We start from the raw sequence: 24,366 nt of genomic DNA on the forward strand, positions 1-24,366 counted from the left end.
ATGCCTATAATGAATCTCACTGATTTGTGTAGAAAAACCCCTCTATTGTTTCACTTCCCTGCCTTTGTCTGCCTGTCTATCCTTACTTAGACTGTAAGCTTTTTGGGGCAGGGACCATCCTTTCGTGTATGTTTGGAAAGGACCTAACACTCTGTGGGAACTATCACAAATGAATAGTAATTGCACACCTGCTTTCTTTATACCAAAACAAGGCATCCACAATGTGAATCTAACCATGGAATGAGGCCCTCAAATGATTTGTGACATACAGGTGCTGTGAGAACACTGGCTGACACTTCTGAAGCCATGCAAAGGACTCTGGGCTGTTTGAGACAATACTATGCTAAAGCACAATAGGGAACCATTGGTGTGCAGTAGCAGGATCGTAATGGACCAATCAGTTCACACCACGTTAGCGGCTTTAGAAATCCCACTCCTGTAGTGCTCATTTCCCCACTGTGTAGACAAGCTCTCAGACATGGGAGATGTGTGGTGAAATCCTCTATACTGCTTTGAAAATCTCAAGCATTTTGTATATTCTCACCAAATAAATGACAGATACCTAAACATCTCAAACAATGTTGCTAAAGTTATCCTCAGAAATTAGATAAATACATAAATATATATTAGGAACCAGACTCCTAAAATCCCTGTCATGTTCATTTGAAAAGATACTATTAAACAACCAGTAAATATAGTTCCATAATTTTCTTGCCTTCTTTTGTCTGTGGAGGAGGGTAATATGGCTAAAGAGTGCTGACCTGTGCACTTACACTAGATAACTGCATATTTATGTGTTTATAATGGATACATGGGCAAGGATTGGCATAACTAACTGTCCCTGTTATTATTTAGCATTTGTATTATGGGAGAACCTGGAGACCCCACTCAGGATCAGGGTGCCTTTGCGCTAGAGACTGTATAGAGCAAAAGATGGCCCCTGCCCCAAAGCTAATCAGAAGCTGTAAGTGTGCTCAGTTGACATGGGGACAGCTAATTTTCTGCTGCTCAATATGTACACAGGGTAAGGAAGGCACAAGGAGCACCCTGTTGCATAGCTATGTATCGGTGGGATACAAGTACAGTCCTTGTGTTCCCCAGAGGGCAGGGACTCCTTGCTCTGGGACATGACACTCTCCAAATGAATGGGGAGGAGATGAGAGGAGGCAAGTCAATGGTCTTGAGCCCATGTGTAATGTCCAGCTGACTGGCCATGCAGGAGGGAGTGTGCTGCAGCCCCTACAGGGATATATAGTGGGCACATTCTGCCTGGGTGCAGAGTTGTTCCAGGCCACGCCCTGCCTTCTAGTGGCAGAGTAGTGCCCAGAGCTCCTGCTGGGGTGATAAGACTTCACACCACTTCCAATATGGAGCTCTGTCACAAAGGCACAATGAAGCCCATGGTAAGAACCTGCATTTTACTTGCTAAATACCATCCAACTGCATCACACTGTAAGTTGGAAATGGAAAAGATCTGTTAGCTCAGCCAGCCCATCTCCCTGCCAAATTGTTCCCCACAGCACATTTTCTAGTTCTTTGTCCATTCTAATTTTAAAAGCCCAAGCAATTGGGCTTCCACCACTTCCCTTTGGAGACTATGTCAAAGCCTAATGCATCTCACTGTCAGGAAGCTTCTCCTTCTATTCAGCCTAAATTCCCCTTTCTTAATTTCATCCCACTACTCCAAGATATGTTGCCATGTGCCACACTAAACAATTTCTCCTCTTAAAATATGTGCTGCCTTTAGCCATCACCAAGCGGTAGTAAACACATTTTGTTGTTTTAATATTTCATCATGTCAGTATTTCATGGCTATTGGTAATTTTCGTTGCTAAGATCTGCAGACTCTCCAGTTTGTTTATTTTACTGTAATAACGTAGTTCCTGGAATCAACAGAGAATGCAATGTCCGCACATGCGTCAGGCAGCACTAATCTGCAATCTGTTGCCTATACTCCAGCAGCTCTCACAAATGCTCTGTCTGCTCTCAGAGTCTATTGGCTGTCGTTATCTCTTGCCTTGTGAGGAGCTGTGTGATTTGTTTCCTTGAATCTACAGCGGGGTGCTGTCACTTAGTATGTGCACTCGTGGTGTGGATAGTGATATTACCAAAGACACTGGGGCTATGGATCTGTCCTCAGGACAACTCTACAACACCTGCTCTATTAACTTGCGGGCCATGGAGTCGGGCAACAGTAGCTGAGAGGCAATACCCAGCAGTCAACAGAGAAACACAGAGATGGCATTTTCATAAACATTTTCCATTTTTGTTCAGATTTGACTTGTTTGAGTATTTCTTTATGGTCCACTGGATGGCTCTCTTATCACTTGGACACTTTGTCCACTACATTCTTGCACTCAATTGTGGTTCTGTCTGTTGCTCAATTTAAGGTCTAGGAAACCAACACAGGTTGGTTGTTGTTGGCAAGCTTTTATTTTCTGTGCTTAAGAGGCTGAGAGAATAACCATTTTAATTAGCCCAGAGCAACAGAAGAGGTTAAGCCACCAGTGCTGAAAACATAGGGGGCTGGTTGTATGGATTTGGGGGACCTTTCACTCTCTCTTGCTGATTATAATCCCTGTTCTGGATGCTCAGGTGGTCTTCTGGGAAATGCAGTATGTTGTGGTGCAACTTGAGATGTCTGATTGCCAGGTAGGCTCCTGTGAATCAACACAGCTGACGTACATTTTTTCTGCAGTGAGGCGTGTATAGGTCTAATGATATGCAAGTTCCCCCCCCCACCCCCCAAAAAATTTGCCAGCAAGCCTGCAGACTTCTTTTTAGAAAATTAAAATGTGAATGTATTTCATTTATAACATAACATCTATTGTGCAAACAAATGACCACAACTTACAGTAAAGGTTATTTACATCGTTGTTTATATAGTAGAAGTGTTAACCTGGGGGGATGGAGGGGCAACTTAGCGGATACTATGGCTAGCTGGTGAACTGGCCCATTCACACCCCTCCAGTCACAGGGAGGAAAGAAGGGGGGAAAGCAGCTGGGGCAAGGGAGTGAGTTGTTAGTGGATTATGTTAGTGGATTATCAGATGTTCTGATAAGACATAAAACCAGTGTCTCTATTCAGTTAATGATTTTTAGTGTCTAGCAAAGTTATGAATTTAAGCTCCCAGGCTCCTCTTTTGAAAGTGTTGTACAGATTTCCTTTGAGGATGAGGACTGATGGGTCAGATATTGAGTGATCACTTTGTGAAAAGTGTTCACCCATAGGTAATGCGGTGTTTTTGTCTTTTATCATTTTCCTGTGGGAGTTCATTCGAGAGCGTAGCGATTGTCTGGTTTCACCCATAGTTGCTATTGGGGCATTTAGTGCACTGGATGTGGTACACCACATGTTGTGATAGGCATGTGCAGGACCCACACATCTTGAAAGATATGTTGTGAGGGGTGTTGATCACTGTAGCATTAGAGATATGTCTGCAGGTTTTGCAGCTGTTGTTTTGGCAGGATCTGGTGCTGCTTTGAGTTGGTGTGTCCTGGTCTTTGGGAATCTTACATCTGATGATGAGCTCGGAGAGGTTGGGGGTTGTTGAGGGCCAAAAGAGGGGGTTCAGGAAAGATTTTTTTCTGGATGTAGTCCCCAACAAGTATGGGTTGTAGCTGTTTAATGATACCCCATATAGGTTCCAGTGGGGGGGTGATAGATGACAACTGGAGGTGTGTGGTGGGAGGGGGTTTTATTTCTGTATTGAAGTAGGTTCTCTCAGGGTATTTGGGTGGTCTGTTTCAGGGTGTGATCTACTTCTCTGATGGAGTGTCCTTGTTTGGTGAAGGAGGTTTTGAGTGTGTTATGGTATATATCCCAGACTTTCTCCTAAGAGCATATTCCATGGTATCTGAATGCTTGGGTGTAGATAACAGATTTCTTGGTGTGTTTGGGATGGTTACTGGATCTATGAATATAGGGGTGCTGATCATGGGTTTCTTGTATGTAGCTGTCTGTAGGGTTCCATTGCTGAAGCTGATTGTGGTGTCCAGAAAGTTGATGCTGGTGTGGATGTGTTCCAGAGACAGTTTAATGGATGGGTGGTGGTTGTTGAAGTTGTGGTGGAACTCTATGAGGGAGTTTAAGCTGTCTGTCCAGAGGATGAAAATATCATTGATGTATCTCAGGTATATCATTGGTTTCACAGTGCATTTGTCCAGAAATTCTTCTTCAAGATAGTCCATGAAGAGGTTGGCATATTGAAGAGCCATCCTAATAACAATGGCTGTTCCCATGTTTTGGATAAAGTTTTGTTGTTGAATATAAAATTATTAAGGGTGAGGATGACATGGATGAGTTTGGCTATGTGTTTGGGGTGGGTATCTGAGGATTGTCCATTGTCTTGTAAATATTTGAGGCAGACAGCTATATATTGGGACTCAAAAAAACCATCCTCAAACCACTCACCACACACTGGGCCAGCTTCTTCCAGGACACAACCAACTTCTTCCACAAACTCCGCAGCACTAACAACCTCTCTCAGAGCACCTTCCTTGTCACCATGGATGTCACCTCCGTATACACCAACATCCTGAGAAAGATGGCATAGCTGCCCTCCCCAGCAGCTCCCCCCCTTCCCTTCCTTTCCTCCCTATGACTGGAGGGTTGTTAATGGGCCACTTCACCATGAATGTCCCTTGAGATATGTTTTCACTACTTTGTATTACTTTCCACCTTGTATTTAGCTGTGACACTCTGAGTAAGTTTCCCAGACCTGAAGAACAGCTCTGTGTAAGCTTGAAAACTTCTCTCTCTCATCAAAAGAAGTTGGTCCAATGAAAGATATTACCTCACCCACACTGTCTTTCCAATACTCTGGGACCAACACAGCTACAACAACACTGCATAGTCTCTTGGACAGTGAAAGCAATCTAAATAACAAATACAGAAGAATGGACTGTTGCAGATGGCAGATACCATTGACAAAACCTTTCCATTAGCTTCATTTTAACTGCACTTTTCATTGCATTCCTACAAAATGGCTGTGCCTACAATGGGAGCAGAACTATATTCACTACAGTCATGCACAGAAGTCTTCCAGCTCAGAGGTTGTGATCTCGGTGAAGATGCCTGAGCAGAAAAGTGTGGTTTTTGTTTTGATTTGCTTTTAATAACTACAGTAGCAGAAATAATCCTTCCAGCAAATGCATAGCATTATTTCTTTACATAGTGGAAAACCAGGCCGCTTTGCTGCCTTCTTTCTTCAAAATATACAGAAGGAATCTCTTATACAGCTTTTACAGTTCAGCTTTTAGGGCTGCACCCTGAGGTGGGTCTAGGGGACAAGGTAACAAGAAGCAGGGCCAAGAAATAAGTGGAGGCTGGCAACCCATGGGAAACCCTTGAATCCCTGGCCAGACATGTGGATGGTTTCTTGTTCAATGCTCTTTGCAGGTTTCTCCTGGCAGCACTGGCAATATAAGTGCCTACTGGCTGAGCTACCACTGGATATACACTGTTCTTTGGGAATCCTCCCGTAGCAGGATGGTAGTGCTAATTTAAAAAATCATTAGCTCAGTCCTTTTTTTTTACACTGGTTAGCATTGCAATGAAGTGGGATAATGCTACTAGGAATGGGAGTTCCTTGGCTTCTTCCTTATACTCTGGTTATGGCCTCTATTCCCATGGACACATTGACTTCAGCAGTAGTTCAGGGTGCTCGGCATTTTATAGGAGCCCTAGTGTGGCCTGGGCCAGTATTTCCAAAATATAGACTTTGGGGTGAATCATTTTGATTCATCAGAAGACACCTTCTAGGGTCTTCACTAAAATCATTGGCTTAAGCACCAGCTAAGATATTTGCAGCTAGAAATATTCAGGTGGAAGAAACATCTACGAAAACATATTGCATGCTAAAATAAATATTTGTAATTAGTATATTGAACACAATTAAAAAACACAGAGACCATATGTAGGCCCTGATTCTGTAATCAGGTCTATACTAGTAGATCTTGTTGCAGGGCCTTAGTCTTCGTTGATTTCCTAGACAATAGTAAAGATGTATATCTATAAAATTCAAAAAAGGCTGCTGCTACCATTAATCAAAGTGATAGATTGTTTGACTGAGGATCTACTGTATTAAACTGTCATATTGTTGGAATCACATCATTTTAATTGCTATTGTAAGTAGCTGTCAACCACATAATGTCTAATGTCTTCGGTGCAATCTTTAACTGCGTTTGCTCTTCAAAGCCCCATCTTCAGGCCAGTGCTCCTTGTGCCGTACATTAGTGACCTCCTTAGTACCTACACAAAAGCTACAGTGTTCACTGGTCAGGCATCACGGTAATTCTACATAGGTGCAACAGATCATCCGATGTCACAGTGACATTGTAATATGACTTTGCCAAAAGTTTCAGAACTCACGGAAAGATGCTATTTAATTCTAAATCCAGTGACAGAATTGTTTCAGAAGTTTCAGAACTAACTGAAAGATGCTATTTAGTTCTAAATCTGGTGGCAGATTGTTCATTCTAGCGATATAAAGCAAATAACCAGATCCTGCTTTTAGTTACACTGGTATAAATCTGGAGCGAATAGATTTACTCCAGATTTATGACAGCATGACTGAGATGAGAATCTGGCTCATCAAGTTTGCAGCAGACAAAACATAATATTTTTCAAAGTAGGAGTTGTGAAGGGTGCTGGTGCTTAATTATGTAATTGTCATTTCTGACAGAAGCAGGACATGTCTGAAGGTATTACTGTGGTACAAACTGTTTTCTAAATTTAGTATTGAGGCATATTTTTTATACCACTGTGTAATTCAATAAATATATGCTGGCAATATTTTCATGATAGATTTTTCTAAATTAAGATTAGTTCTCTTCCTTGACTGAATCTCACCTCAGGATTATATATAACAAAGACACAGCAGCTGATATCTATCTTACAGTCTGCAGAGTTGCAAGACAAATTGTCACCTATGCTTTGTTACACTATTTAAACTTCTGATAAACTTCTTGCTTTATAACAACCCTTCAGGTGGGATCATACAGTAATAATCCACGTCCTTGGAAGACAGTTCTTAACAAATAATAGTGTAGAAAAAAATAAAAAGTGAAGTCCACATTTGATCCAGCCTTGCAAAATTCTACTTGCTCACTTGCCCCACATGTAATTTTTTTGACAGATGAGTAAAATATTGACTTTTTTTTCATTATCATTAATCACAGTATAGTAGGAGGTTAGTAGATTTTGTCAAACATGGTAAATTTTCATGGTAATGCTTGCAGGTTGTATTAATCTAACCTTCTGTTCTGAGATGATCAAAATGATCTATCAATCCAAACCCAATTTTTTCAATCTTCCCTCATAGGTCATATTTTCCAGACCTTTAATAATTTTCGTTGCTCTTCTTTGGACTTTCTCCAATTTGTCCACATCTTTCCTGAAATGTGGCACCCAGAACTGGACACAATATTCCAGCTGAAACCTAATCAGTGCATAGAAGAGCGGAAGACTTACTTCTTGTGTCTTTCTTACAACACTCCTCCTAATACATCCCAGAATGATGTTTGCTTTTTTTGCAACAGTGTTACACTATATTTAGCTTGTGATCCAGTATGACTGCCGGATCCTTTTCCACAGTACTCCTTCCTAGGCAGTCATTTCCCATTTTGTAGGTGTGCAACTGATTGTTCCTTTCTAAGTGGAGTACTTTGCATTTATTCTTATTGAATTTCATCCTATTTACTTCTGACCATTTCTCCAGTTGGTCCAGATCATTTTGCATTTTAATCCTATCCTCCAAAGCACTTGCAACTCCTTCCAGCTTGGTATCATCTGCAAATTTTATAAGTGTACTCTCAATGCCATTATCTAAATCTTTGATGAAAATATTGAACAGAACTGGACCAAGAACTGATCCCTGGGGGACCCCACTTGAGATGCTCTTCCAGCTTGACTGTGAATCACTGATAACTACTCTCTGGGAACAGTTTCCAGACAGTTATGCACCCACCTTATAGTAGCGCCACCTAGATTGTATCTCCCTAGTTTGTTTTGAGAAGGTCATGCGAGACAGTATCAAAAAGCCTTACTAAAGTCAAGATATACCACATCTACACTTCCTTCCTATCCACAAGGCTTGTTACCCTGTCAAAGAAAGCTATTAGGTTAGTTTGACATGATTTGTTCTCGACAAATCCATGCTGACTTTTACTTATCACCTTATTATCTTTTAGGTGTTTGCAAATTGATTGTTTAATTATTTGCTCCATTATCTTTCTGGGTACTGAAGTTAAGCTGACTGGTCTGTAATTCCCTGGGTTGTCCTTATTTCCCTTTTCATAGATTTGGCACTATATTTGCCCCTTTCCAGTCCTCTGGAATCTCTCCCTTCTTCCATGACTTTTCAAAGATAATCGCTAATGGCTCAGATATCCTCAGTCAGCTCCTTGAGTATTTTAGGATGCATTTCTTCAGACCCTGGGGACTTGACAACATCTAACATGTCTAAGTAATTTTTAACTTGTTCTTTCCGTATTTTAGCCTCTGATCCTATCTCATTTTCACTGGTATTCATTATGTTAGCTGTCCAATCACTACTAACCTTTTTGGTGAAAACTGAAACAAAAAAGTCATTTAATACTTCGGCCATTTCCACATTTTCTGTTATTGTCTTTCTTCCCTCATTGAGTAATGGGCCTACTCTGTCCTTGGTCTTTCTCTTGCTTCTAATGCAGTTGTAGAATGTTTTCTTGTTACTTTTTTATGTCTTTAGCTAGTCTAATCTTGTTTTGTGCCTTGGTCTTTCTAATTTTGTCCCCACACATTTGTGTTATTTGTTTATATTCATCCTTTGTAATTTGACCTAGTTTCTACTTTTTGTAGGACTCTTTTTTGAGTTTCAGATAATTAAAGATCTCCTGGTTAACCCAGGATTGTCTCTTGCCATACTTCCTATCTTTCCTACACAGTGGCCTAGTTTGCGCTTGTGCTCTTAATAATGTCTCTTTGAAAAACTGCCAACTCTCTTAAATTGTTTTTCCTCTTAAACTTGCTTCCCATGGGATCTTACCTACCAGCTCCCTGAGTTTGCTAAAGTCTGCCTTCTTGAAATCCATTATCTTTATTGTACCATTTTCCTCCTACCATTCCTTAGAATCATGAAATCCACCATTTCATGATCACTTTCACCCAAGCTGCCTTCCACTTTCAAATTCTCAACCAGTTCCTCCCTATTTGTCAAAATCAAATCTAGAAAAGCCTCCCCCAGTAGCTTTTGTCACCTTCTGTGTAGGATTCATACAGGGTTCATGCACTTGGCAACATTCAGGGCACACCTGGAGTGTTGTGTAGGAGCAGTGCACACATGGCTCCTCTCAAGGGCATGAACCTTGGAACTCGCCCAGATGACATGAACCGTGGGAAGCCTCCCAGGACTGGGCTCAAGGCCCGAGAGCAAGGAATGCGGTAGATAGAAATTGGTAAATAAGAATATTAAACAAAGCCAGTGTATTCCTTTTATCTGTTGGAGTATGTAATGCGCAGGAGGAGGGAGAGAAATAAAAGAGAGGGTGGAAAGCTGACAGGCAGAGCAGCCTGTCGGCAGACCAGCCTGCTTGCTTGCTTAAAGCCTTGTTCTGTCTTGTATTTGAACCGCAACACTTCTGAACTAAAACATTGTCTCCAATACATTCCAAGAACTTGTTGGATAATCTGTGCCCTGCTGTGTTATTTTCCTAACAGATGTCTGGGTAGTAGAAGTCCCCCATCACCACCAAGTTCTGTGCTTTGGGTGATTTTGTTAGTTGTTTAAAAAAAGCCTCATCCACTCTTTTTCCTGGTTAGGTGGTCTGTAGGAAACCCCCTTCCATGACATCTCCTTGGTTTTTTTAAACCTTTTATCCTTATCCAGAGACTTTCAACAAGCATGTCTCCTATTTCCATCTTAACCTCCATCCAAGTATATACATTTTTAATATATAGGGCAACACCTCCTCCCTTTTTTCCCTGCCTGCCCTTCCCGAGCAAGCTGTACCCTTCTATTCCAATATTCTAGTCATGCATATTATCCCACCAAATCTCTGTGATGCCAACTATGTCATAGTGGTGTTTATTAACTAGGAATTCAAATTCATCCTGCTTATTCCCCATACTTCTCACATTAGTATACAGACATCAAAGATACTGATTTGATTTCCTCCCTATGTTCTCTCTTCCCTCCCTTATACCTGCTATAACAGACCATGCTCCCCCCTGATTCTGACTCTTCTTCCAGGTCTCCGTTGTAGTGGGCTTTTGTCACCTGCCCCCATCAACCCTAGTTTAAAGCCCTCCTCACTAGGTTAGACAGTTTGTGTTCAAATATGCTCTTCTCCTTCCTTGAAGTCCTGCTATGTTGGTATGATTCTCCTGCAGCCAGGCACAGTGGATTTAGGAAGCTTTGAATCAAAGTAATTCTAAGCAGCCTTAATGCCAGAGAGAAGCTGTATGAGTTTGACTTTCAACTGGTATATTTTCTATAATTTTATGTGGCCAAGTGGATCTATCTACCTTAGGGTAGATGTTGCCCATCACTAGAACTATCTAAGCATAAAATCAATAGCAAGAGCAAAGTCCACAGTGGACTTGATGCAGTCTCTGGCACTTCTCCCTTTTCCAGGTCAAAACAATGAGCAGCCTGTTAAGCTGTGTTTTGTGTTGTGCATATTAATTTATATGGGCTTCCAGAGCATAAGGCTGGTACCCACAGAGGTACTTATAAATCTAAATAAATAATTGCATAACATGAATTATGAATTAAATTCTGTCACAGATGTTTAAGCAAAAACATGTGTTAATATAACCAGCAAAATGTAAAAAAACAAAACAAAAGAAAAAAACATTAATTATATTCAGAAACAAAGCCCCTATTACATTATAGATTAAGGCTTAGATTTTCAAAGCTGCCTGGGGGATCTGAATATCTCATGCTAAAAGCTGATGCATTGTACATGCTAAAATGACATAGACCGAACACCAAGAGATCTATGTTGTTGGTATGCTTCAAGTTACATAACTGAATGAAACATATATTACCACAATAAATCTAACATAACTCCAGGGAAATTGACTTCCATTAAATTGTGTCTTTGGTATGTAAAAAATACCAAGATTAAAAAAAAAAAAGTATTGCATGCCAAACTCTGGGAATACACACAAGTCATTCAGCCCTGAAGTAAACCTGCTGATTTTGGAGTAGATACATGTATCGATAAGTATTACTTTGAAGGTACTTTTTACTTAGATTTTAAAAATACATTAAATATCAGACTAAACAGAAATGATAAGTAATTCAGTCACATAGTTAATCTGGTTATGTAAATTAATGGTAATAACATGCACAAATTAATTATGTTGCAATTACATTGTGTAACTACTATGTAATTAATGTATCTGTATTGGGAAATTATCCAAAAATTTTATCAGAAGAAGGAGCCAAAAATATATAACCAAGAAATGCAAAACCAAGATATGAAAATTTTGTTCTAAAAATTGGCAATATCCTAATTGTGTCTTTTTTAAAACCTAAAGTATACTTCAGCCACACAGTACGCATGACATGGCTTTATTGCAACATTTTCTATAAGTAGTTTCCATTGTGGGACATTCTCACACATACTGCGATCTGACAAGTTAGGTTACAGAAAACGGGGACAGTAGAATCAAGATTTACATAGACCTCAAAGACTGAAATAACTTATGAAGCACACAGTATTAGCCAGATCTTTCAAGGGGATAAATCAGTATAGTTCCATTGACTTCAATGGAGCTATGTCAATTTATACAAGCAGAGGATCTGGCCCATGAATTCCAAATTCTCCAGAGAATATCAGAAATCCCCAGGATATTTCTGAGTGCAAGACTGTGTCATTTAAATCTGATTTAATTTGCTGGTTTTTAAATTCATGGCCAAACAGTGACTTATTGGCTATCCTTCTGAGGAAAAGGCTTAGATAAATACATTATTTCCTCAATGTTTTACTTTAGGTCAAAGTCTGCTGGGAAATATGGTACTGTAGCATGGGAGGAATTTTAGCATTTGATAAACATCTTCATTCTGTGCCAAAACACACCTCTTCCAGAGGGTGTTGACATGATGCAGATTTTAGAATAAGTGGGGAGATTGCTGTCAGATCCACCGTGACTCAATTTACCACAGCAAACAAGGATATTCAGTGCAAATGATTAATGAACAAGTCAGCAGATGTATCAGATTTGAAAATTCTGTTCTTTACTCGTTGATTAACTGGACATTATTTTAATGTTTACAGCTGCCATGGAAAATGACCAGAAACTATATTCTCAGAAAGCACATCCATCATTTTCAGGCATTCTTCCAATCTGTTAACATTAACTGCTACTAATAAGTGTCTCTGTCCAGGAAAACCAATCATTAAGATGGTTCATGTGGAATGACTTCCAAATAACGTGAGAAGTAAACTTCGCTTGGGCTACATTTCTTCTAATGAGTCTGCCGTCTTCTTTCATTCTGTCAGCAACTTTAACAAAGTCAGATGTGTTAAAAATAAAGTCACAGGGCCAGCTCTTCAGCTGTTCTCAGTTGGCATTGATCCACTGAGGTCACTGGAGCTCTGCCGACGAACACCTGCCAAGGATCTGGCCCGCAATACTTTGTAAATCACCTGTTTTAGAGATTATGCAATGTGGAATCTCAGTGTATTTTCTTTTATCTAGAGGGGAGTTACAAACATTAAAAGTTGTGTTCACTGTATGGTGTCATGCGGAGCAAAATCAGGCATTTGGCTTTTTTCTTCTGTGTACTTCCAGAAAACAATACTGAGTCTACTATTTACAATACATAATTAACAACACAAACAAATGCATAAGACTTAAGGAATTAAAGTCTGCTTCATCTCGTGCAACTTCAAGGCCCTAAATAAAGCTAATCACTGAGTATGGTAACATGATGGGTCACTGCCAGAAATCTGAATACAACTGGCCCACCATCTGAGCCAAGCTTGCATATGGCAATGGCTGCCTCTGTTTTCCCCTGCTGCGTCTCAGGACCATTGTGGACTGAAGAAGTGGCCAGCTTGCCTCTGACTGGCATTCATTATGGAAAAGGACTAAGATGGTCTTTCCATTGGCTGGTCTAACTTTATGGAAGTCTTAAGGCACCATGCCTTTTGCTCCTGGCCCTGGGTTCCACTGCTTGTCCGATACTTTCTTTGGTCACCCCTGGAGCCCCTCACACAATTTGATAGGTGCTGCCAGCACTTTCATGGGCTACTAATCCTCAGTGTTTCTTGGTCTGCAAGAGTGCTGCTCAGAGACACTTGTGGGATGTAGCTGTTGGTACTAACAGTGGCCCTGACTCCTGGGAGGCAACTCAGCACTCCAAGTTCCTTAGGAGAGTCTTCAGCGGCCGTTCGGTCCACAGGGCTTTGTGCTTATTGCTTATTGCAAAGCTTCAGCTCACTTGTCTGCCTTCATCAAGGTACATGGAGAGTAGGGATGGAGGGGCAGAATACCATGCCAGAGCATCTGCAGCTGCTCCAGAGTCTCTATGACCTCCTTCCTCCACCTTAGGCAAGCAGTGCCTTCATTCAATAGCACAGATATAGGTGTGAGGTTTTTTGCAGGAGTGGTGGGTGTTAGGCAAGCAGTGCCTTCATTCAATAGCACAGATATAGGTGTGAGGTTTTTTGCAGGAGTGGTGGGTGAAATTCTGTGGCCTGCGTTGTGCAGGAGGTCAGACTAGATGATCATAATGGTCCCTTCTGACCTAAATATCTATGAATCTATGAACATGCCTAGGGAGTTCACCAGGCAGGCAGAAGTGTGGGTAGCACAGAAATGTGATGTACTGCTTCTTTTGACAGTGGAGTCTGTCCTTGCCAGGATGTGGCAAAGGCTTTGTGACAGTAAATCACAGATTTACCTTTCTAATTGTTCTACTATATTTTATTCTACAGGGTGTTCCCTTGGAGTGTTTGGACTGCTGACCATAGAATTTTTTTCTGAGCTTAGAAATTCCTGGCCACCAAGATGCTGGGCTCGTAGCTGCAATACCATGAAGGCATAATCTGGATCACCTAGGAAAGGACCAGGATTATGTGTTATGACCCTCATCATGCAGCACAAGCAGTTTCCACCATCATCAAGAACCAGCTTCAAGCCATTGGTTAAAGTAAAGTAGGACTGGATAGCACTATAGAACTTCCAGAATCCATGTTGTTCTGATTTGTACTTTTCCCATTTGGGTCCAGAGATCATACACTGGGAGATTAGAAACCATACTTGACCTTGCAGTGAACAAGGCATAAATTAGAGAGAGAGAGAGAGTTACTATGAGAGTGCCATGCTGTTTTGATGGGCTACTCTTAAATTGGTGTACATAACTGAGCTGCTTGGTGGCCTCCTGGACACCCCAGTCGAGTGCATTGGGGTGGAATTTTGAGGGTAACTTAATTCTTGAAGGGAGGGGAATAAGGTCCATGCTTCTTACCAAATTCCATAGTTTCAGGAACAACCTGCACTTGGGCAGCCGTGATATAAAGCAATAATGCAACAATGACCCCAAGAGCAGTGCACAGTTAATAGCATCCTTTTGATGAGAGATACTACTACGTTGGTTGGTTGTGGTAATGATGATAATGAACATAACCGCGCATGGGTTTCACAAACCTACTTAGGTGCCCCACTCCCATTAATATCAATGGGAGTGAGGTGCTTCAATACCTTTGTGAATCCCAACCTACAGCTCTTATTTATTAGGTGGAATTGAGCACCAAGTAGAGTCCAAAGGCAAAAGTGCCAATTATTGTAGGTTAGAGGACGAGCACAAACCTATAGAATAGAAACCCCCTCACGCTGTTACTATGTGTTATATGGGAGGGGCTTCTTCTTTCTGTAAATTACTGTTAAAAATAAGAATGAACATGAGCAAAGAAAGTCAAGATTACTGCCAGGTTGTACCATTTGTTTGGAACCAGAACTCCTCCTTGATTTCCGTGCCGAGTCCTGCTTACAAACGACTGGCACAATAAGGCCCGTACAGTACTACATAAATTGTACAGCAACTTACACAGCCAGTGAAATACATGCAAACATTAATTAAGTTAACCTGGCTCATTCATATTCATGCATGAGAAAGCCATTTTCCCTGGAACTTTTCATACTTGTCCTTTGATTTATGTGCACAGCGCCACATTGACAATTCTATACTTTTCTTAGACGAAAAGTCAAGAGAGGAAAGAGGCAAATGAGTTTACCTGTCTCTGACCATGTACAAACTACTCTGGGCCAAATGGAACTGATGCACTAACTATAAGAGTATATATCAGAATTCACTAAATGCAGAGAATGACCTCCCGATACATCAAAGAATATTCACATTAATGCTTCATGAGTGTAATTAACGTTTTTAAGCATTGCAAGCCTTTTGCACTCTTGTGCTCTGCAGCTTACTAATCAGCATGTTTGATATTTACTGCTATTGCTTTTCTGTGTACATTGGGTTCGTGGTAACAGATTCATGAATGAAAAAACAACAACATTTGAATGCTACATCTCCTGGCCCAAAGAACACTGAAGTAAATGGAAAGACTCCCACTGGCTTCACTGGGCTTTGGATCAGCTCCAGTAGCATGAATGAAGAACTGTCCATCATTTTGGTCTCATGCCAGCACTTTTACCTTCCACCTATAAAATGGAAATAATGATATGGACTTCCTTTGTAAAGTGCTTTGAGATCTCCAGATAAAAAGTGCAAAATAAGAGTTAGATATTATTATATAAATATAATCCCTTAGACATTTTAAGCAATAAAATAGCATTCAAAGAGAAAAGGAGTACTTGTGGCACCTTAGAGACTAACCAATTTATTTGAGCATGAGCTTTCCGTGAGCTACAGCTCACTTCATCGAGCTGTAGCTCACGAAAGCTCATGCTCAAATAAATTGGTTAGTCTCTAAGGTGCCACAAGTACTCCTTTTCTTTTTGCGAATACAGACTAACACGGCTGTTACTCTGAAACCATTCAAAGAGAAATACTGTATTTCACTATCTTTTCTACAGCATGACTGAAAAACAAATGTTTTGTTTAAAAATCAGGCCCCAGATTCGGTTCTGAGTGCACTGTTCTATACTAAAAGTAAGACTAATGAGAGCAATTACATGTTCAGAGTCCTGCTCGCTCACAAACGCCTTCCATTGTGAGAGTGTTTATGCAACTGTGTGTGTGGCACAAAGGTTTTTACTACCTTACTACCTTCTCTTACAGCAGCCTGTATAAAAACACTTTCTTTTTGATTGTCTCTCTTTATATTGTCAAGCATGTTTGCATTCTAAAGGGTTTTACCTCATTAAAGCAATTACTGTTAGTTTGTTGCTTTTTTTTTTTTCTCTCAGCAAACAGCTCTTGCTAGCTCAGGATGTTCTGTATTGCCCAGGGTAGCAGTGGGAAGCACCATTCTGAGAAAGAATCAACACAGCTTTTCTGTAGCTGGAGCACCAAAAACAGCACTAAGCTTAAAAGAGAAGGAAAATGGAACTGAACTCTACCTGCTCTAATAGTCCCTGCCCTCCCTCTGCCTGACACAGGTTCAGGAACAGGAACAAAAATTTTCAGGTACAAGGCTTACCATGATAAGAAAGCAAATATATTAAAGACTGATTGATCTGACACAGGGCCAGATTTTAGCTCATCCAGAAGTGACTCTTCAGAGGTATAAGAGAAAGTAAGGCATTCCCACTGCTGCCTGGCCCTCCTGCATTGCACTCTAGGTGCTAGAAGGAGTGATGGGCCCATATGTAGTATGGCCCTTATTGTGCCAGACCCTTAATCAGTTGGGTGGGGAGAGGATGGAACCTTGAGTCTTCCCCCACAATGCACCAGCCTGTGCTGCTGAGCCAGCGCAAGGTGGGGAATATGTCACACCTGGTAAGGTGCGTTAGCAAATTGCTTCCTGCTGGAGCAAGCAGGGGAGGGAATCAGAGAGGGTCATAGATCCTCCCTTGGGTAGCACGGTTACATGTCCCTTATGCCGGGCTGAGCTTGAAGGCGAAGTCTACCTCACAGTAACTTTTATTTATGATGAAATAGAACAGGGGTTCTCAAACTTCATCGCACCGTGGCCCCCTTTTGACAACAAAAATTACTACAGGCCCCAGGAGTGAGGCCTGAAGCCTGAGCCCACCCAAACCCGGCTGCCCTGGGGGTAGGGGAGGGCAAAGCCAAAGCCCCATCTCCCCAGGCAAGGGTCCTGTAACCAGAGCCCTGCTGCGGAAGGCTGAAGCCTTTGGGCTTGGGCTTTGGCTTTGGCCCTGGGTCTCAGCAAGTCTAAGCCAGCCCTAGCGACCCCATTAAAATGGGGTTGTGACCCACTTTGGGGTCCTGACCCACAGTTTGAGAACTGCTGAAATAGAATCATTGTCAGGGCCAGACCTAATTATCTGTGATATTTTACTTAGCAGCCAACATGGCAGTATCTGATGACAAATGTCCCAAGAGAATGAAAATTCCTAGAGAGAAGACCTGAAATGTGTGTCTCTGAAGATCTAACCTTAATTGTGATAAGGAGCAAGTTGGTGCAGGAAAATAATAATTCATTATAGATTTAACAGCCTGGAAAGCACACAACACTCAATAAGGGGACCCTTTACTTTGCAGAGTACATATAAGCAACTAACCTGAGTCTCTCAGTATCTATAGAATTATGAACTGAGCCACAAAGAAAAGAACAACTGAAAGAGAAGGTTCTGTAGCATGTTCAGGGCAGTCCTTCTTGAGGAACTTTGTGATTATTACCTCTATTAAACAATACACAGTGATCGCTCCAGACGGGTTTTTGCCTTCAGATCTTAAACCAGGAGGATCCTAAGATTCCGGGACAGATACTCCACTGCTCTGCACCTTTTGTATTTATATTTGTGTAAAGTGGATACAAAATGCTACCATTAAGAATTCTGATTAGGTCTCATTTTACACTCACTTGGTACAGGTGTGAGTGACTATATACAGCAGTAGAGAAACAGATCCTCTGGTTCAATTATGAGTCATGCTCTGGCCTGTTGCTCCTCAGGTAGATCTTCCAGGAATTCTCCTGGTGTAGAAGAATTCCCGAGTAGCTTTGAGCCAGAGTAGTTGGCTACTTTGCCATGTCCCTTTCTGGTCCCCAGTCCAGGGAGCACAGCTCAAATGCCACTGCAATCTGGAGATCCCTGGCTGGTACGTGAGAGCCATAGCCAGATCGGTGAAGTTTAGAGTAGTTTGGGGTAAGTGGGCTTATTTGAGGATTGAGTCTTGTGTTCGACTCACCACTACCAGTTATGCCGTGTGAATAACTGGGTACAGGCAGCAGGAAAGGCTGAGGTTAACAGGAAGACTTTAGAGCACTCCTTTCTCCTCCTGGCTTCACACAGGAAGGTTGGATTATCTTAATTGTGCCCAGTCTTAGCTGTTTTACTCATGTAAATTTAATTGGAATTTTGCATTAGTAAGGACTATAACCTCACTGTGTAACTGAGGGTTAATTCCATGCCCAAAACAGAAAGCAAGTGATACAACAGTGATTGTAAAGAGTTCCTCTCTCTTTTCCTTACTATTGGCTGCTCATGCTGCTGGCTCGGATTTCTGGGAGGTGCTGAACAGCTCCCTTTCAGGCCCCAACTCCAAATCTTTATTCTTTAAATGAATCAAAACCTTAAAACCCCCAATGCCTCTTTCTTTGCAATCATATAAACTACTTAAGCCAAATAATTCCCTCCAAATGCCCCCATCAATTCAGAGTCCAAATTGATGTTGTTTTTCTTTCATTTGCTACACTAGTGCAAGATTTTCAAAACATCTGCATGATCAGTAATCCTATGGTTTTCTTAATTTATCTTATGCCTGCCTGAAAGGTCTACTGTGATCAAATCAAAATCACGGCAGTTTATTCTAACGTGATCTCCCAGTACATCTTTATCCACACGCACTCTTTATAAATGTGGCTTGTATTTATTTATTGATTATCTTGATAACTCTATAAAGTGTCAGTGACTTCATTAATAAAATAATGCTATTGCAATATTAATAATTAATTATAAAAGGGTAATAATTTAAGGACAAAGGAACTTTAAAAAAAAGTAAACATATGACCCACAGTGGCTGCTTGTTGGAAAGTAGCAAAACATGCATTGCAAAGACTGTAATGACTAGCATCTGCTTCGTCTGTTCAACAGCCAACAATTCTAGACATTTATCATTTCTCCAAAAGAGTGATGTTGACCAAAAACATGGAGAAAAGCCATTCAGAAGCTATTTTGTGTAAATGAAGTGCAGATCTGTGTATGTGAGATGATACCCCCTTTTCTGTTTCCTTTCATTAAGATCACAACATTAGCACTGGAAAATAATTATTACTGTTACAGTCAAAGTCACTATAATGCTAAAGGCACAGAGAATCTCAATGAGTTCAAGGAAGAAAAAATCTTTTAGAATGGAAAAAAAATACTTTCAGTTAATGACACTGCACAGGCTCTGGTATCTTATTGTCTCATCTTCTCACCATCATGTCACGTGTGTCATTCATTTTATTCTAAGAGAACATTTATACAGCAGCACTGTGAATTTCCCAAGGCTGCATACTCTAGCTGTGGGATCTTTGCTAGTACTTAGGGCCAAATCCTGCTTGCTCACATGACCAAAATAATCCCTCGAGTCACTACATTGGAGGGTGACCATACATCCCGTTTTGGCTGGGACAGTCCCCTTTTTAAGCTCTGTGCTGGACATCATTGGCAAAATTGGCAAAAAAATGGGGCCACGAAGGAACGTTGGGGCAAGAGAAAATGGGACAAATGCCCAGTTTTGCCAAAAAAGGCATGACGTCCATGACCTTGGCTTGGGCAAGCGGCCACCCCAGAGGGCCACGGGATGCTGGCCTGAGCCGCCTGGCATTGCTGCTTACCCAATGTACTGTTTTCACTTTAGGGAAATATGGTCACCCTACTACATTGGCTTCAGTAGAGTTAGAGTTCTCTCAAGGATGAATCTGGCCCTTTGACTCCCATGAGTAGAGCTGCTCCGATATTACAAAAGCTGTTCATAAATGGTTATATGAATTCTGAATGACTGTTCCACATGAGCATGTTCTCATCCCCTTTCTATTCATGAGCAGGCGCCAGCTTGTTTGTTCAAACAAGTATATGTGGGGATGGCTAGTCATATAATTATTAGGATTCACACATGAACAGGAGGATTTGTACACAAACAAGTGTATTTTTAATTCACGATTCATCATTCATGATTTGTCGGTGGGGTGCTCGCGGGATGAGGCTTGCTCTCCTCAGCAAGGGTCTGCTGGCTCATGTCCTGCAGGAACAAGATTCAACCTGAGATCAATATGCAATTTCTGAAGAGCAGATGACTGAGTTTTATGTCTTTTCCTATTTATCGGCATCTCTTGCTCAGTCTCCCTCTGTCTGTGCCTCTTCCAAGTTTATTCACGCTCTGTGTCACTCTGGGCATGGCTACTCTGCAATTGTGGGATGTGATTGCAGCTCAAATAGACATAACCCAAGGTAACTTTACTCTAGCGAGCTCAGGTACAGGAGCAGTGAATTTGCAATAGTGCAGCTCAGGGTGTACCTGGGTAATTACTGGTGGGGTTACCCCTCATTGAAATATGAGTTGCTGTGGCTTCACTGCTCTGGTACCTGTTCTAGCTAGATTAAACCTAGCTTGGGTATGTCTATGTAAGCTGCAATCACACCCCTTGATAGCAGCGTGGCTGTACCCTTGGGGTCCAATCTTCCCCTCATTGACACTGCTAGCAAAATTTCCATTGACTTCAGTGGGAATGGATTTGGGCCCAGACTCTCCACCCTACCTAGTAGTCGCACTGTGAAATCCATCTGAATTCTCCTTATTTGCAACACCCATTTTCTTGTAGGTTACCTACAGCCATATCCATCCTGATCTGTTGAAGGCAGTAGGAGCTTTGTTTGCCTGCATAAAAACCACGGCAGTCATGGGCTCTTTAACAAGGAACCTTCAGACACAAAGCACCACCATTGTGCTTTCAAAGCCATCATGGAAAAAGTCTACTAACCTATTTGTTACACAGACCATTCACCTGCTCTGTTAAAATAGCTTTAAGGTAAAAATGAAAGTGAGATTTTTTTGGCTTTATTTCTAGATCCAAGTTAAATTCTGTTAATGATTGGTCCCCAGAGCAGAGGAGTCCCTTCGTTCCTCATGTGCCTGACATCTTATAAAACTGCAACACTTCCCTGGAGCTTAGATGGATTTGGCACATGGACAATGCACCTCCACATTGCTGGGAGAGGCCACTGAAAGTACACAATCCCCAGCCGGGAATGATTTAGTGAAATTAAAACAGCCAGGGGGCCCTGAAACCAAGAGGTGTCAAATGTTCCCCCGGCCCCACTAAGAGATGTGGTTGCTCTGTATACCTGCCTATCTCTTCTTCATTTCTGTCTAATTTTGAAAGCTAAAATGCACAAAAGGAATGAAATACAGCAAGGGGACACACTTTTAATTATGGGTTATTATCACTTAATTTCAGTTCAGTCAAAGGTGGCCGAAAACAGGCTTCAGTGGGTCTCAAGCCTCAAGAGGCATTGTAAAACATAACATCCAAGGGCCTCTCTGAACTCCATTGCTTCCTCTAGCCCACAAAGAATTTGTTAATTCATATTGTTTGATTTTTCCAGATGCCTTCGCTTTCCCACTGCAGTCCCTTTCCCTTATTAAATAGAAAACTGTAATACACCAGCAGACTGTAGTGCTGCCGAATTACAGCAGGCAAGATAAAAGAGGGAAAGTAGGAGGGCCGAGCTGGATTTTGAAGAGCAAATAGCTATAAACGTTAAAACTAACAAGACATTATTTCGGTATATCAGAAGCAGGAAGCCTGCAAAAGAACTAGCGTATCCACTGGATCACCAGGGATAAAGTGAGCAATTAAGGAAGATAAGAAAATGGCTGAGAAGCTAAATGATTTCTTTGCATCAGTCTTCACTACAGATGATGTTGGGAAGAAACCTACCCTGGCCCTGTTCTCTCCTAGTAATAAAGAGAAGGTATGGTCAGAGACTGAGCTGCCAAAAAAGATGTTGGAGCAAAATGATAAATTAAAAAGCAATAGGTCGTCAGAGCCGGGTGGTACACGTTCATGAAGGGGAGTAAGCATAAAGTGGCAGAGCTGCCAGCAAAAATAGCTACTATTCCAGAAGATTGGGTGGTAGCAATTATGTTGTACCTAAAATAAAAAAGATTCTAGAGGTGATCCAGGGAATTACAGATCAGTAAACCTTAGGTCTGTCCCTGGTAAACTGGTCAAAAAGATAAGTTAAAATAGAATAATCAAACACTTGGGAGATCATGATCTGATAGAGTCTAACCAGCATGGATTCTGCAAAGGGAAATTGTGTCTCACCAGTCTCTTAGAGTTCTTTAAATTTGTGTCTAGTCTTCTAAAAGAAAGATGTTGATAAATTGGAGAGGGTTCAGAGAAGAGCCACAAAAATGATTAAAAGGTAAGGTAACATGTCTTGTAGACTCAAGGAGGTCAATCTGTTTAGTTGAAAAAATAGAATGTTAAGGAGAGATGCAATTACAGTCTACAAATACCTCCATGATGAACAAATATTTAATAATGGGCTCTGCTATCTAGCAGAGAAATGTATAACATGATCCAACAGCTGGAAGTTGAAGCTAGACAACCTTAGACTACAGATAAGGTGTAAATTTTTAACTGTGAGGGTAATTAACCTTTGGAACAATTGACTAAGGGTCATGGTGTATTCTCCATCACTGATAATTTTGAAATCAAGAAGAGTGCTTTTCTAAAAGTTACGCTCTTGGATTATTTTTTTGTTGCGGGGGGTGGGGGGTGGAGTTCTACAGTTTGCCTTTTAGAGGATAGAGGAGGTCAGACTAGATGATCACAATGGTCCCTTCTGGTCTTGGAATCTATGAAAGGACTTTGACAAGGTCCCCCACAAAAGGCCACTGAAGAAACAAACTAGTAAAGGGGGTGAGGTACAGTATTGTCATAGATCCAAAACTGGCTACGAGACAGGAAAGAAAGAGTAAGATTAAATGGTCAGTTTTCAACAGAGGAAAACATTAAGAGTGGGATATGTCGATGTTCCATACTCGAACCAATGTCATTTAGTGCAAAGGCAAACCTGCAGCAGGACCAGGACCGCTTGCTGCAGAACGTGCAGTGACTCATCTCTCAGGCACGCTGCAGCAGCCTATCCCTGGGCAGAGCCTGGGTCAGATGATCCCAGGGCACAGGTATTTCACTCTTACTACCAGAGCCACAGGTTAATCTGTGCTAGGAAACCTACTGCTGTCTCATGGTGTTACAGACTCCCTAAACTTCCAACCTACCCCCTTGATCCTGTCCCTGCCTGAGCCTAATTCCAGCCCACTTCAGCTTATCCATATCCTGTTCCTGACCTACTCCAGCCCTGCACCTGCCTCCTGAAACCCAGACCCTTGGACTCACTCCAACCCAGCTTTGACCTTTGGCCTGCTTCCAGACTCAGACTACAATCCTGATTTGGCTTGTCTGTGGATTTTGATCCTGGTTCTGACCTGTCCCTGGACCTCAGTTTCAGCACTGCTCTTGGCCTGGTTCCAACTCTACATCTGGCCTCAACCCTTGGTAACTATTTTTGACCACTGCTCCAACCACCAGACCTGACCATCTGGAATCTAGAGCCTGACATTTAGTCTATTTATTAAAGATCAGGAAAAGGGGAATCTAGAAAATTTGCAGATGACACAAAATTATTTTTCTTAGTCATTCATTTCTTAGTCATTCAGAGAGGACTGTGAGGAACTTCAGAGGGTAGTAACCAAGTTAGGTAAATGGGTAATACAGTGGAAGATGAAATTCAGTGTTAGCAAATGCAATGTAATGCACATTGAAGGGGAAAAAATTGTACTTCTCAAACAGCTTACAGGATTCTAAATTAACAATACTGACTGAAGAAAGGGACCTGGGCATCATTGTGGCTGGTTCACTGAAGACTCAATGTGCAACTGCATTAAAATAGAAAAATTAGGAAGCATAAGAAATTGGATGGAGAATAATTCAGAAAATATTACAATGCCATTATATACATCAATGGTGTGGCCTCATCTGGAATATTGTGTGCAGGACTTGTCACCTCATCTTAAAAAGGGCATTGCGGAATAAGAGGGAGATCAGAGATGAACATAAAGAATGATGGAAATGGTCTCATATCGAAAGAGATGGGATTGTTCACCTTAAAAAGGAGAAGGATAAGAAGAGGCATGTTAAAAATATATAAAATAATGAATTGTCTAAGAAGATAGATCAGGATCTTCTGTTTTACCTGTCTCTTAACACAAGAACAAGGGG

This window comes from Lepidochelys kempii, chromosome 2, assembly GCF_965140265.1.
Source record: "Lepidochelys kempii isolate rLepKem1 chromosome 2, rLepKem1.hap2, whole genome shotgun sequence".
NCBI classification, from domain to species: domain Eukaryota; kingdom Metazoa; phylum Chordata; order Testudines; family Cheloniidae; genus Lepidochelys; species Lepidochelys kempii.